Consider the following 16,544-nt stretch of genomic DNA (forward strand, 5'->3'; position numbering starts at 1 on the left):
TGCGACATCTGGAAAGGATGCGGGGTTAGGAAGGCGCAGTGCCTTCTCAAGGAGGTCTTACATGAGAGGTAAAGGATTGTGTCAAGGAATTCCATCCACTCTCGATGCTGCGAGTTGGCCCTATCTCAAGGCTTCAATGTTGCTAGCCATGTGGAAGATTAGGAACAAGACGATCTTCACACGAAAGAGGTCGGGGATTCTTACCATCATCAGGGTGACTGGCCATAGTCTTCTAGAACCCCAAATTTTGTATTTGGTCCCACTAATAAATCTAACATTTTACCCCCAACAAAAGGATTATATTGTATCTTAAACATTAGAGATTTGCCACGGTTTCAAGCAAGCAATTGTAATGAGAAAGAAGATTATATTGAGATACGATTACATTGCCCTTCCTTGGGCAAACATTAATTCTCATTCATCCATGTGGCTTGAAATTGAATATTAAAGATGAGAGTAGATGTGTGAGAGAATTGAAAAGAATTTTGCACTCTACACATAGTACTTTGCATTTAGCACATAACCACACATTTGTGTTGTTGAGGATGGTGTAATTTGCACCATAACTCTAGGGCATTAGGGGCAAACCCTAACCCTAAGGGGTTTACATGTATATCTTCATGTTCATGTTCAATACAACTTAGTGTACAGGTAGCTATATCGTGTGCACTCCTCTCTCTCCCTCTCTCACTTCCATTATCATGGTATCAGAGCCGATGGTGCTCCCATCCCTTCATGAGTGTCAAGCCCTTCTTCCGCGAGGCATCCTCCATCTCCGAGCAAGAGATTCGTGACATTTATCCTATGTGAGAGTTTTCGCAAGAGAGAGTGCAAGCCCGTGCTCCATCAAGGCAACAAGCTTTTGAGTTCATCGTGTAAAGCTCATTCCCTTCTCCAATTTGCATCAGAAAGCTCATCATTCCGAGCTATGGAGATTGAGATATGTTCATTTTCTTCTTGAGAGGAATTATGTTCATGTTTGAGAGAGTGATATTTCCGTGAGGAATTCGTTCTATTCTTCCTCTTTTTCAAGAGAAAGAGAGAAGAATTATGTTCACTGTGGTTGAGAGATTTTATGACGGTTCTGCCTCCTCTGCTCTTCAGGAGCATACAAGCATAACACGCCTTCTCCTTTGCTAGGCCTATGCGCCTCAGGCCTCGTGCCTCCTTTGCTATAAGCAGATCCCTCTCCATCCAGGCTATGTAATCGGGCTTCCAAAGCCCTTGATTGATGTTGTGTTCTCATTTAGGCAGCAAGGAATCAACAAGCAACTGCTATTGCTCACGTCAACACACCTGCTAACGGAATCTCCACTGATGACATAGTCTAAGCTTTGACCACCAATGGGTGCTCAACAGCCGACCAGCCCTACAACGCAACAAGCAACGAGCTGCTGAATTATCATCCAAGCAATCGACAAGCTGACCTCTCAACCGTAAAGCGCCACTCAGCCACTACACCATGGAAGACAAATTGATTCAGATGTGTGAGTGTGTAACTGGATCTATCATCCCAACTCTGCATACGAGATGTTCAAACGACGGACTCTCAACCCAACGCCACTCTAGCCGACGACCTGCTTAACCCACCACTGAAACAACCGACAATGCAAAAGCGCTCCAAACGAGCCTTCAACGAGACCGCATCAACTGGCACCTTCATTGACAACAAGGTAGAAGCTCTGGGCCAGCAACGTCCAGCTGCCAAGTAGCATCTCAGCCTACAGCATAACTCACCGAGACGGCCAAACGACCGGGCCATCGACGTCTTCAATAGCCTCATCCCTAACTCTATTGGCAAGCTCGCATGCACTACCGGACTCTCTACAGCTTCTCCAGCACGAAGCTCTACACAACATCAGTAGCGAACGGCAACCATCAATAGCGAGGCTCCTAATCAAGCACGATGCTCCAACAGACGAATCACAACCCACAAACTCTCAGCAACGCTCAGTCCTCCCCGACCAGCTTTGCAACGCTCCAGCCACGAAAGCATGCAGCGGGGCTAACCAGCCCCCGACTAGTATGACTGCAACGAAAGTCGACTCTGACAAACCGATCGACTCCCAACGATGGAACCCCTGGTCGGTTAACACATTATCTCTGATGCCACATTAGCATAGTGACACGTCATCAATACTGTCACATAGGCCATGTTAGCATTGCCACACAGTGACACATCATTCAACCACATCATCATTGGCTCAGACTACCATTAAGTAGGCCATGTGATCAATTGCCATGTAAGCAAGGCCACGTCAGCACTACCATTCATGCCATGTGGCAGTGCCATGTCAACAGGGACACAGTGCAGTCATTTATCTAGTCAACCTGCCCAATCAGCATCCACCTCATCAGTGCCATGTGGAAGTCCCCTACTAGGCACTATGATATCTCTCCACAGGCACACGATGCACATAGCATGTGACCTTCCACTACCACGTCACCCTCCATCCACCTCATCATTTTGATCACCCCTTGGGATAAAAAATTGGCCATCCTTTCGAGAGCCATAACTTCTAATCCATGTGGAATTTTGTAGTGAACCAACAAGAAAAACTGAGCACCAGATCGTGCTCTACGTGTTGAGCACCTCGGATCTACCTTTTTACTTTTCCACAGCTCAGCATCATTGAATCCTCATCACGACATGTAGTCTAGCTGTAGACTAGCATCGCCATAGAGGAGATTCAACTCCACCAAGCCAAGTAAGCCATTGCCACATTACCCGATTAGTTCTTAACGACATCAATCCCATCGGATCTATCATCAATTACATACTCACACACTCACACATTTGATGTCTACAATAGCACAAGACTTCTTACAAATAAGTGTGGCATTCAATTGTAGGAAAGCAACAAGTGATGGATCTATTTACGACTTGTACAATGAAATCCAACATGCTGTGACATTCAAGTGTAGGAACACAACAATTGATTGACATAGTTACTTGAGCAACCTACTGGCAAGTGTTCGACTTCCAGCATGTTCACTAGTACGTATTCATATGGAATTCCTAGAAATGACCACGCTTTAGTGAATAAAGAGGTTGAGCCGTCCATAGAATCCATGATATGTTTACATGCAATCTCAAAATAGTTGAAAGTGATAATCATGTCGCACCTTTGTATGCGAGTGCAATCCTGACTCACCATGAGCTCGAGCTCCGCCAATAACTGTAAAGCTAGAGATGATCGTGCTGAAGCTACGGATATAAGAGTTCTAATTAGAATGATGACACTTTGAAATGGGCTCCTTTTACACGAATTTGTAATCACATAGTAAGCACCTAGGAGGCCGCCATGGGGTTGAACAAGCAATCAGCCCCATGGAAGACTACTTGATTCAGTCTACAGGGAGCCAAGGGCTTGACGTTCCCTGGGTGTATAGCAAGGGCATGGCTATGAGAGCATATTAAATGCTTCCATGGAACCTAGTGGGTGACAGGGTAAAGCTAAAAGCACAGCTATGGAGAACAATCAACTTCAACCCATCATAGCTGGTAACCGCCAACAACATTCACAGCACGGATGCCTTCAACTCCAAACTTCAACGCATAGTGCCAATAGACAACGAAGGGAAAACGTGCAAAGAACCAAGCTTAGACACCATCTCACCAGCTGCATACAACAAGCTATAGATGCCCAATGCCGTCGCCTCAATATCTCCTCTGAACTGCAATGCTAAACAACCAACCACGAAGAAACGACCAAGGCTTCATCATTTGAGCATCTCGCCTTCAACAATGACCCGCTCAGCCAACTCTGCATACGAGACATCCAAACAACAGACTCTCGACCCAATGCCACTCTAGCCACCGATGACGTACTCAACCCACCACTTGTGCTTTCATAGCTACCCTCAGGTGGTCAGGTTTGATTTTACAAACATGTGGGCTAAAGGTGGCAAGGTTTTGCTTCTCGTTGCTTGATGCATGATGTTTTTTCTTCCATGTGCCTTAATGCTTTATGTGTGGATGCCATGCTTTGTGCTATGGTCATCTCATGCACTTGTGCTTTTGGCATGCTTTGTGCATTCATGTGTTGCTTTTCCATTTGTTGCGAAGGTCTTACCAGTTGAAGAAGCTTTCAAATCTAGTAGTGTCTAATTGCAATCAACAAAATTGACTTGACTTGACAGGCGTGTAGAGCTCAAAGAACTAGTTATTTTTCCTTTTTGGAGCGAGTGCAAATTCTTTTTGGATTGCATGTCGAGGTTTTAATCAAGAAATGGTTCTTGATGATGTGGCACAAGGATTCACATGCAGAATACAAAGTGTTCCTAGCATGGGCTATGTGCTTAGGTGGCATTGAGTTAACTTAACTAGACATACTCAACCAAGGTTAAAGATATTGAACCATGGTTAGTTATGATCTTGCCACGTGTCAATTGTGGAGAACCTTTGAAATTTTGACGATGGCGACACTGAGGAGGCGACGATAATGGAGGTCGACATCGCTATCAAAGCCATTGAAGGAGGCTATCACGGGTGATCACAGGGCACAACTATGGTAGTCACGGGAGCAGCGTTTGAGTCGGAGGCTTGATTGGACAACAGTGCCAGGCGTTGGAGGTCACTACTAACTTAGACATTGGCAAAAGGCTTGAGACATGAGTAGCGCTAGGGCCACGTGAGTTCTTTGCATGTAGGCCGGGTTTGCAGAGAAATAATGGCAAAACCATTGTGGGTGTTGACAGGCGCTATGCAAGGAACCTGGAGATGGACTGGAGCAGCCGACATTTTGCTATAGTGTAGGAGTTAGCTAGACTGCGACGATAAGCGCTATGCAAGGAGCCTAGAGATGGATTGGAGCAACTGAGATTGTGGGCGTTGATAGGTGCTATGCAAGGATCCTGGAGATGGACTGGAGATGGACTGGAGTAGCTAACATTTTGCTGTAGCCAGAGCTCATTGGTCATTGGCAGAAGGTAAAGCTACTTGTGCCATGCCGCAAAGTTGTTGTAGTGAAGCTTGGAGGACAAAACCCATTTGAAGAAGTTGCTTGGTCATAGGGGTTTGCTGCTGGAGTCGTGATGGTGTAGGAGTTAGCTAGATTGCGACTCTTGCTTCATAGACATTTCGTTTGTCTGTTGGCACTTTGTCCTATAAGAGGTTTTCTGAGTTGTTGGTACCCTGGCCAGGTTGCTATGCTCTATAGCGATTGCTTTTGTGATCTTACCATGTGTAGTTAGGGCTGGCTTGGAGGCATTATGGTTGTATTGCCTTGTTGTAGATGTCCTATTCTTTTGTTTGCTACTACTACCGATTCACTCTTATGTTGTAGGTGTTTGTCATCGTTGAGGTCTCTGAGTCGTTGAAGCGTGCGACTATTAGAGTCACTGTTGTTGCTTGTTGACTTGTGTGTCATGTTGGAGCATCGTAGCGTCTAGCTTGCAGTTCCATCTAGCTTTTATTGGATCCCATCTAGCTTTGCAATCCCGCCTTACTGATTGCAATGCTAGGTCACTGCACTTTGGTGAGTGCTTAATCAGTCCTTCTATGTGTGCTTGTAGCCCCAAAAAAAAGAATGGCAACCCTCTCGATTGGGGAAGAACTTCTCTAAGATTTCTCTCACACTAACTAAAGTATATGGAAGAAATGATTGAAATTTCTTTCTCAAATGCACAGAAATGGATGGACTCTATTCTCTCTCTACAATATAGAAACATTCCTAAACAAATCTAGGCTTAGCTAAATTAGCTCTGATACCATGTCAAAGAATATAAGATCTGTTGGTTCATAGAGAAAGCAATGAGGCACAATGAACAAATCTTTATTCATGAGTGGTTACATATATAGGCAACTGCCTCCATGTTGGTAGATCCCAGATCCATAATCATCTCCATGATTATCTCAATCAGTCACCTCCTATGATCACTCACACATCACACCAACCTGACATACCTAACTGCCAAGTCACTAGAACCTTCTAGCAGACCTACACTCACACACTCCTTACATACAACTCCAAACCCATAGGCATACACACACACACATCAATTTGCCCCTTCATTCCCCCCCACAAATTGATGACCTCATCCCTCAACAATAGCACATGGGATGCTCCATGGCTTGCCCACCATCATGTGGCAACACACATGGCCCCAACTTGTGACTCACTCTTAGGATTCTTGGTTTACAACTGGGAGATAGACAATGACTATGTATGAAAAACCCAATGAGTCCAATAAGGAAAGAATCTCAAAAGAGTAACAATCATTAAAGGATGGACTATCCATGGTAGAGAACCATTATTGACCTCACACACACATAACTTAGAAAACATATGGATCCTCACCCTTGTCAGAATTGACTTGGGTGTTGTAAGTAGTGAGAGCTTTAACATTCTCTGATTCATTCTCTGGTTCTTCTTCTTCTTCAGCCTCTGCTTCTTCAACAAGATTGGCTGAACATCTCTTCTTTGCTTAACATTCCTTTTCAAAGTGTCTAGGTTTGCCACAAAAGTTACACTTCATTTTGCTCTTTCCCTTGAAGTTGCTTTTGGCCAAATATGCCCCTTCTTTATAATCACTTCTTTGTTTGATCTTTCTTTCTTCTTCCAAGAGGGTGGAAGAAGGGTGCTTCAATTTCCACCAGACTTATCTTTGCTATATTGGTGAGTGTGGTTATAATAGTGCCATATTCTTCAATGAGGCTTCTAAGTAAGATGGCAATTACAATATCTTCATCAAGATTAAACTTGATGCGAGATAACTGTGTCAAAATGCTCTTCATTGAACTTAGATATGAAGAGATGTATTCTCCTCTATCCAATTTTAAGTCAAAGAACTTGATAAGCAAGCTAAACTTAGAGCATCTCCCCTATGCTCCAAAAACATGCTCAAGATGAGTCCATGCAACATGAGCAGTCTCACATCCATCAATGTGATGGATAAAAGAATTACTCAAACCAAGAGCAATTATAGCTAGTGCTTTTTCATCTTTGGGAAGCCATGAAGCTTATCCTTCCCTAGTTGTAGCTCTAATACCACATGTTGGTTCATAGAGAAAGCAATGAGGCACAATGAACAAATCTTTATTCACGAGTGGTTACATACATAGGCAACTACCTCCATGTTGATAGAGCCCAAATCCACAACCATCTACATGATTATCTCAATCAGTCACCTCCTATGATCACTCACACATCACACCACCCTGACATACCTAACTGCCAAGTCACTAGAACCTTCTAGCACACCTACACTCACACAGTCCTTGCATAGGACTCCAAGCCCATAGGCATACACACACATCAATTTGCCCCTTCAATATCGTGCTAAATCTAGTGCGACTAGATGAGCATAAGAACTATGGAGGCTCAAAGCATAGAAGAAACTCCATGAAAGAGATGATGAGCAACTATGAATCAGTCTATTTTAAAATCTATGTAGACCATACAATGAGAGGCTTCTTTTATATAGAGAGCCTTTAGAATAGTCAACACTTGTGGGATCCTCTGATCCACATCTCTCCTTGTGGATGTCCTTGATCCACATCCTCACATCAAGTAGTCCACATCCTAGGGTGGCTACTTTAATACATTCCTATACCATACCTTAGCCTCTAATCTATGTGCACATGGCACCATATCTCAACAGGTGATACCCTCATTTGTCACAACCTATAGGCTACCGAATCACATCTCCATCACTACATCGACTAGCCTCACATCCGAATGCCTCTTCTATAGAGCAGCTGCACAATCCACGGTGACTTACGACATGTTTGACATGTAGCCATACACACAAATCATGCAGTCATCTTTTGATCGACCAGTCTTTGATCCCGGTGGAATTTACTTTTTACACATTGCCTTTCTCTTCCCTTCGGACTATCTTCTAGGTTTTATTCCCAAATGAGAAGGATGACCCACAACTTAAGAGGGGGGAATGTATGTTATGCATAGGATCGTAAGTTGTACTCATTGTAAATGCTTCTGCTACATAGTCATTGTGCTCACACGCACATACTACTCTGATTTATTTTCAATTTTATTTTCAGTTGTGGATGCTATATGAGAAATGTTCCTTATTCTCTCTTCATCTTCATTTCTTAAGGCGCTATGTTCAAACTTCACACTGGCAATCCTGCACTTGGTTAAGCATTCCAAATTTGGAAGAGACCTACCTATTTTGGGAATGAAGTAGCCCATGATTGTGACAAAGAATCGTCTCAATGCCTTTATCTATGGTTCTAAAAGCAGTTGATTACTTATGTGAGAAGTATGAAGAGGATTTTGACTCAAATGATAGTGATGATTATGAATGGTGGCTACCATTAGTCATTGGGAATCAGATTGTCTAGCAAGGTGTTACTCCATAAGTGATGCACAACCCCCATCTACACCTATGCCAATGTCAAAGTAACTGAGTCTCAGACTAGATGGCTTAGTGTTCAAAAATGTGAAGTTGATGAACATAATGTTCATATTGTAAATGTTTTAGATGATGTGCAAAGTATGGATGATGATACAATTGTGGATTAATTTTCAATACAAGGAAGTGTTGAAGCACAAAACCAATCAAAAAGAGTTGATGGAGTGATGATGGCTAAGGTAGGAATGCATGAGGAGCCCAAGAGCCAAAGGAGCCAAGGAGAGCCCTCACCTTCCCCAAACCACATACTAAAGTAGCCCATAGGTTTAGAAGATGCTGACACATTCCAATTTCTCAAGAGGTAAGGATGATTTTTTATTACACGCTTTTCTATTTGTAAATCAATACAAAGACAAAGGACATAAGTTGGATCAAAACAATCCAAGGATACCACATGATGGTGTTGAGGTTGTTACTGAGAATGAGGTGTTTTTACATGATAAGGATATGTGTGAGGATATTTTTATTGAGCAATTTCCATTTTCTATTAATGACAAGGAAATAATACAAAAAGGGGTTTCATTTATGAAGTATAATCAATGGTATGATGCTTCAAATGTCCTATGCACAAAGTTTGCAGTATGTAGTCCATATATATGTTAGGAGGCTAATTCAGCTTTCGTTTTGAATGAGATGCCCAAATTAGTGAACTCAAGATCTTACATAGAAAAACAACTCGAACAGAAGAGAAAAGAGCATCCATTCACACATGTAGTTAAAAGCTAAAGATGGCCTCAACAAGCCTCATTTGCAACTGAAGTTTGACAAGCCACATTGAAGCCCAAACTAGACTTGTCAAAGCCCACCTTTCACAGACTTAAAAAGCAAGGAATTTTCTTGTACATTTGACCTAATTTTGAAGATAATTTCTAAGGCTAATAATTGCACCAAATTCAAGCTCATTTTGAAGGGAAAATCATCACAACTTTAGTTACATAGCACATCAAAATTGCTTGCAATCTTGATTGACAAGTTTAGCCATTCAAAGGCAACATTTCTACAACACTTCTGAAGATTATTGCAAAGTTTGACAAAGTATTACTCAAAATTCAATAGTGCATTAACAAATTGGCCTTGTGCAACAAGGACATCATCAATTGAAGAATGTCAACATCAAGATCCAATGAGATCATGACATCCTCTCATCAACACATACCATAAGCTCGCTTCAAGTTTAATTTAACTAATGGTGGCACTAAACAATAGCTCAAGAAACTTGTGCACATCAATTGACACTTCAAGCATTGCGACAACAATCCATTGGAAATAAAATCAACAAGCTATTACCTCATCTATCCTTATCGGGTCCATGCACAAAGGTCAAACAGTATTGAATTATTATCCTCGTACTTCATTACTCTCTGACAAGACATAGACTCAACAAGTGTAAAACCTTACAATGGAACCCATATGGGATCAGATTCCAGAAGGTTACCTTGAATACATAGACATGTGTACCAACAATACAATAGACCACTTAGAGTCAATTCCACAAGAACTTGACACACAATAATATCCACTTGTATACCTACCTATGTTCTTAGGAAGAGGTAATCCCAAAGAATTCATTGCTTTGTTTAAGTGCAAATGGTTAGGAGATACCCCAAGGCAGGAGGAAGATTATTTGAACATATTCCAACAAGCTCTTTTGGGAGAACCATTTGATTGGTACTACAAAATGGATGTGGAAATACAAAGCTCATGGCCCATGCTATGACAATATTTTATACAACAATTTGTAGTCACTCATGGAGCAATGATGGATCTCCATCAAAATGTGTCATCCGCAAATTTTGGCAATCATGAAAGATCTAACAAAGGGATTCAAAAATCAACATTGCCAATGGTAGTTTGAAAGAATCTGGATACTCTGACAGATTATTTCTACAAGCTAAAAAATACTATCGTAGAGAGAAATCTCTTAGTATGTCACTAATCGAGTAGCAGTTATTCAAAAGTTTTGTCAAGGCCTTGCATGAAGAAATTAACGAGAGCAATTGAGTCACAATTACTGCAAAACTATAATAGAGGTATACGATGCCGCAATGATTATAAGGATTGAAGCAATTTTAGAAAGACAGGTTTCCAAATAACACAAGTAAAGTCACCTCTAACTCCAATGATGCACATAGTGCAAAGCTTATAGAATCATCAAACACAATAGACAATAATGAGGGCAATTGGGCAATGGTTCCAAGTGAACCCCTATCACTAACATGTGCACAATGGAGAGTCAACCAACAAGAAAAAAGAAACAAAAGAAGAGAGGAGCTAAGGTAGGTAATGTGAATGTGCAATCAATTGATGACCAAGAACCAACCCTCACAAAAGTAGATTGCACAAAGGGGGAAGAAATCCAAAGTGTTGCACCAGAAGGTTGTAACACATGTCTCTTGGGTGATGCAAACCCAAGATGTGGCATTCAAGAACATCTCGATCACCAGGGCTCTTCAAGTGCAAGACTTATGCATGAAAAGGATGTACAAAGCGTCCTCTATGATAAATCTCAAATATGGGTGCCAACCATGGAAAAAGAATTACATGTTGGCCATACACCAAAGGATCCCCCAAAGACAATTACAAAGTTACAACAATCGGATCCACTCTCTTACAGAGGGGAGAACAAGAGAGAATAGGACCACCACAAGATCTGCAACAACTCAAGATTGTTTTTCAAGAGCATGTTCAACTAGTGCATGAATTCTAGAATACTTGGCAACAACAGTTGGATGTGCAGCTCAAGCAACAACTACAACAAGAGCAAGATTAAAACTAAAAACTTACTTCATGTTGCATAGAGCAAAACAATGAGATACAGGACTTAAAAGAGGAGCTCAATAAACTCAAACAAGTTCTAGCAATTGACATCGGCCCATATCAAAGATCTACACAGTTTGACAAAATTCAAAAGGGAGAGTTAACAATATCAATACGACACAAAGACTCTCCAGGTAGGATTTATTCAACAATAAATATCAAAAAGGACTCCAAAGAAAATCACTCAATCAAATTGCTACCCAACAAAATGTCAATATGGAACCATCAAGAGAAAAGGTATTGGTCCTTCAGCAACAAGGAGTGTGCAATCCAAACAACTAAGGAAAAATTCTATCTGGATACAAAAGAAAGATGTCCACTTTGTACCCAATAGACATCAACACTTGGATAAAAGATTAAGGTGGGCATGGATTCCCAAAATATGTACTATCAAGAACGTGGGGAATTCTCCTGTCCCAAGAACAATTGCAAATATTGATAGATAGTGCAATGTGCTAAAAGAAGAATGGGTACCTCGACCACAGTGTACAGAGCCTACAAAGACTGAGTCTATATCCACAAAAATGGGATGCACACCAAGCATGGAGTCACCATTTACAAATTTTCCTCAGCATGAAGATCGCCAGCCCATCCCAACTAGCCACAAATGGAATGCTTTCAATACATGAAAAGAATCAAACCCAAGCGATTGAAAGCAGAGCTGATACAAATCTACATGCATCACCAAATACAGACAAATCTGTAGAGGCATGCATCATTGAAGGACGGAACACAATCCAACCATCCACCTTACAAAATGAAGAGGTTGCATTTTTGCCAAAAGAATATCCAAATATGAACTTAAGTGTTGACTCCCTATACTAGTCCAACTTGCAAACATGCCTATCACTCAAATATAAGAATAGAAAAGCTTCAACAAAATTCAAAGGCCAACATGACAAAAGCTTCTCCAAGAAACATGATCCCAATTATGATTTTGGTCTTCGAATGAAAGAAGGATAAAAACAAATAAAGGAGTGGAATTCTGTATCACCATTTGGGGACCGAACCATGAATAATAACATGGTTTCTCAACCATGGCATCAATGAATAAAATTTGCAGATATGATTCTCTCGAATCCTGCAACTTTGTAGTTTGCACCTAGACACATAGGCTAGGTCCACAAACACTTGCACAAGTTTTTCCACTTTAGACACCATAGATGCAAAAATAAAATCCTAGTGAATAGGAAAGGCACCTACATGATGTCAAGCACTCAATCTCAAAATCAAGGCACAATCCTTAGGAGTCCTTAGGTGAATAGGTGTTCATATTGAATATCTGCTTTAGGTAGTAGAAGACATCCAACAAGCTCCCAAGCATGCACTTTCACAGTCTTTAGGTGATAATAGGAAGTTGATATGAGCACCACATATGATATAATACACAACCTCATACACTCAACTAGTTATTGACATTGTCAATACCAAAAATTCACCCTCCAAAGTGATACATGCAAGTCCTAAGCCTCATCATCGACAACCTCATTCTTTTCTCTCTTACAAGGATTCCTCTCGAGAAACAATGAATCAAAAGTAGACATACATTCTAGACAAATCAGAATCATCAAGTAAAAGAGTGTGTTTTTGTGAGCCATCAAACAAAGGCCTCTCAACATGTGCATCTAATGCCACGTACAAGACAAAGAAGAGAAATGCTAAGCATTATGAAAAGGAAAAGTTAGGTACACATGGTATCTCATACCCTCAACATCAAGTACCAAGATTGTACCACATTGTCGACATACAAATTTTTTATGTGCAATCTATAAGAAGAAGGTACTTTGGACACACTCAACATCAACGCAAGAATTCCTTCGACGACAACATCACATCAAAAGAAGGTACATCAGACCACCAACCCCGACAACCAAAAAACCCCATATGAGGAACATAGTTCAAAAAAAATCCCGCTCAAAGCATCAAATACCCGAGGATGGGTAATCAAATTGGTCTGGGGGAATGTTCACTCTCTGACAACAAGGGTCATAAGTGCAATCTAAAGCAATGAAGATGACATCATTGTGTGTAAAGAGTAGCAACAAAGCTTTGCTTGTAATATCTTGAGCCTGAAAGATGGTACTCTCGAGAAAAAATCCAATCATACTTGCAACATTGGAGCGAGATAGTGAAAGACTAAAACTAGAGAGTGAAATACTAAAAGTCTACACTTTTTGAAGTCCCCCCACTTTGTGGAGGGACTCAAAAGGTCCCCCCACTTTGTGGAGGGACTCATGAGGTTACCCACTTTGTGTAGAGACTCGAAAGGTGCCCCCACTTTGTGGAGGGACTCATGAGGTTCCCCCACTTTGTGTAGAGTCCCAAGAGGTCCCCCCAAAAAGTGAAGGGACTCTTGTCCAAGAGGTCCCCTACAAGAGAGGTCCCACCTTCGAGGTACCTACAAATTGTGTAGAGACCAACATGTACAAATATCTCTCAATGGAATGAAGTTCCCACTCTTTGGGGTTCAGTGTTCAGGTCACTTTAGTGTTTACGTGCTTGTTCTCCTTGGGTCATACTCTGTCAATGTGATAGCATGATCTAACCTTGGAATCTCCCATCCTCCCCCATTCCTCTCAGCTTCCTCCCTCCTCCTCCTCCTCCTCCTCCTCCTCCTCCTCCTCTTTCCTTCATCATTCTCTTCCTCCCCCCTCCTCCTCCTCCTCCCTTGGCCTCCTCCTTCCTCCCTTAATCCTCTTTCTCAACCCTTTACCCCTTGAAGTCTCGTACGAGTCTAGCTCTCCACTCCTCAACCCTGGATTCCTCTTAGACCTTGCAACCCTCTATGAACCTTGGAACTCCTAGTTAGCTCTCTCAACCTTATCCCCCTTTTGAACCCTACAACCTCTTTCTAAACCCTTGAACTCCCATGGAAGTGAGATCCTCCATCCATCGTTGTGACATAGACCTCTTTCTCACCAACGTGAGTACGAGAGCTACTTTCCACACTTCAACCTACACCTCTCACCAAATTATGACCCGAAGACCTATGCTACACTTGTGAACACCTATGCTACAACAAGCAACAATATGATTGTAGGTGACCAACACCCTCGGAGCCTAGACTTGGGGGAGACAGTGACAACAAAAGTACCTTTCTTTACGCTCTTTTTGAACAAATCCCATGTGATCAACTCTATTGTAGTTGCAGCAATCTTCTTCCACCACAACTTGGTGGGTCCCTTAAGCTATAAAATTGTAACTTTGGACTTTCTTCTTTCGTCAAACTCTTTCATCAAACCCTACAAGGCCAAAAAATATTCTAACTCCTTGATCTAGGCCTCAGTGTCTTCCTTTGTCTTTCCGACTCTATTGAATTCCGAAAGCTTAGCTCTTTTAAAATTTTGCTTGAAGGCTGCGTCTGCATGGTCTTCTATATCCTAAAATTTACATTTTCTACCTCTAGCAAAGGCATACCTACAATAATTGGCTGGTTTATCCACTTCCTTGTCTCCTAAGGAAAATCTCCGCATCAAGGTTTGAATCTGTGACAGGTTGTGTGTCGATGTACACTACCTGCCATATTCAAAAAGTTGGTTAAGATTCTCATAGTCATCTTTGGTTTCACCTCTTCTGTCATTTCCTTCCCACAAATCGTGTAACTCTGGATTCACTCTTTTTGAACTTGGTTCCAGTCTCCTACTTGAATCTGGATGCGCCCGAGCCAAACTTACTTTACCGAAGCTCCAAAATTAGTCAACTGCTTGTTCAATCATTCTTTCTCCTCCTCCAACAAATTTAGAACCTGTGACTGCTATTCAAGCAATTCCATCATGTGTTTCATGCTCAAGGTCATTGAATCTTCCATCTCAACTCTTGTCCTTCACAAGTTCTCAAAAATTGAATTTTGAAATTCTTGCTTTCCCTAAAAGCTACAGTTTTTTTGAAATTTTGAAATCTATCTCCGAAATCATGCATTCCCCAGATGTCCAAACATCGCTTCGATACCTCTTGAGATGTGCCAAATCACTAAACTCAAGATCTCACACAGAAAAATAATTCAAACTGAAGAGAAAAGAGTATCTTTATTCAAAGGAAATCTTTTACAAGGATATACTTTCCACAAGAAGAAAGTACCACCCAGCCACCCACAAGCCCTGCCTCCAATATCTCAATCTTAGTCAGAGTTTGGTATCTCAATCCCAATCTAAATCTCAACGTAGCGACTTTTCTAGGCCAGCCAGCTCGAAATCACAATTCCAATCTCAAAAATCTCTTCCTGGACCTTCGATTTAGAACTAGAGTTTGGATCTCGTAGACATCTACTTTGAAGTGCATGCAAGAGGAGCTACGATAAAAATCTTTACATTTCAAAATGTGTTCCTTGACGCCTCGATGACAATATTTCAAGAGAGAAAACATAAGGAAGACGAATCTATATCAGTAATCATAAAATACTACCCATGTTAGGCTATTGTGATGAGAAGAAAGCCTATAAGTTGTATGACCGAGAGGCAAAGAAGATCATAGTGAGCCGCGATGTGGTGTTCAAGGAGCAACCACATGCAGTGGAGGCGGATGCGTCAATTTTACGAGCAAAAACCTATGAGCGCATTTATCCAAGCGTGTTTTTCAAGATATTTAAAGAAGTATATTTCTTTAGGAAACATGGTTTTTACACTTTTATTTTCACTAGAACTAGATCCCTTTATCATAAAAACATACAGAATTGTCACTCATTCAATTTTACATAACACAAATTTTCTTCTTCATAGACATCCTTTGTACCCTTGCCATTACCTTCAAAAAGTGTTGAAAAATAATTCCGTTAAGAAACATCCCTCATAATTACTCTCAATGTAATAATATTATACATATATAATTACTTATTAAACACATTTATATCAATATGACAAGAGCTTTCTAGCATTTTAATAGCATAGATAACTAGATATTTATGGATATGTTTCTAAAGAAGTTTAAATTACTATAAATAAGTATTTAACTCGAACTTATATATCACTCTCATATAATATATGTAATATTTAATACTAAAGATGAAAGATTTTTCAAAATATAACCCCATTGATGCCCTCTAATGGGGTTTTCCGATCCGTTTGAGTGGTTGAATGACTATATTTGGACATTGGATGTGAAAGTTATGCCACTTTTAAAAGTGTTGTCCATGGTAGTTTCACCAGCGAAACTACCTTGGAAGACCTACTTCAAAGGGTTTCGCTGGCGAAACTACCTTGATGGCTTACCTCAATGAGGTTTCTTTGGATAAACCCTTTCATAGGCTAGGTTGACAGAGGATTTTAAATGTCACCCCCTATTAAGTAAAAGTTGTAAGAAGGATCATAAGGGAATTTTCATAGAGAAGTCTACTCTACACGTGGGTTTTT

The sequence above is a fragment of the Dipteris shenzhenensis genome, chromosome 22, assembly GCF_047967505.1.
Source record: "Dipteris shenzhenensis isolate YYH24624 ecotype China chromosome 22, Dip_SZ_1.0, whole genome shotgun sequence".
Lineage (NCBI taxonomy): Eukaryota > Viridiplantae > Streptophyta > Polypodiopsida > Gleicheniales > Dipteridaceae > Dipteris > Dipteris shenzhenensis.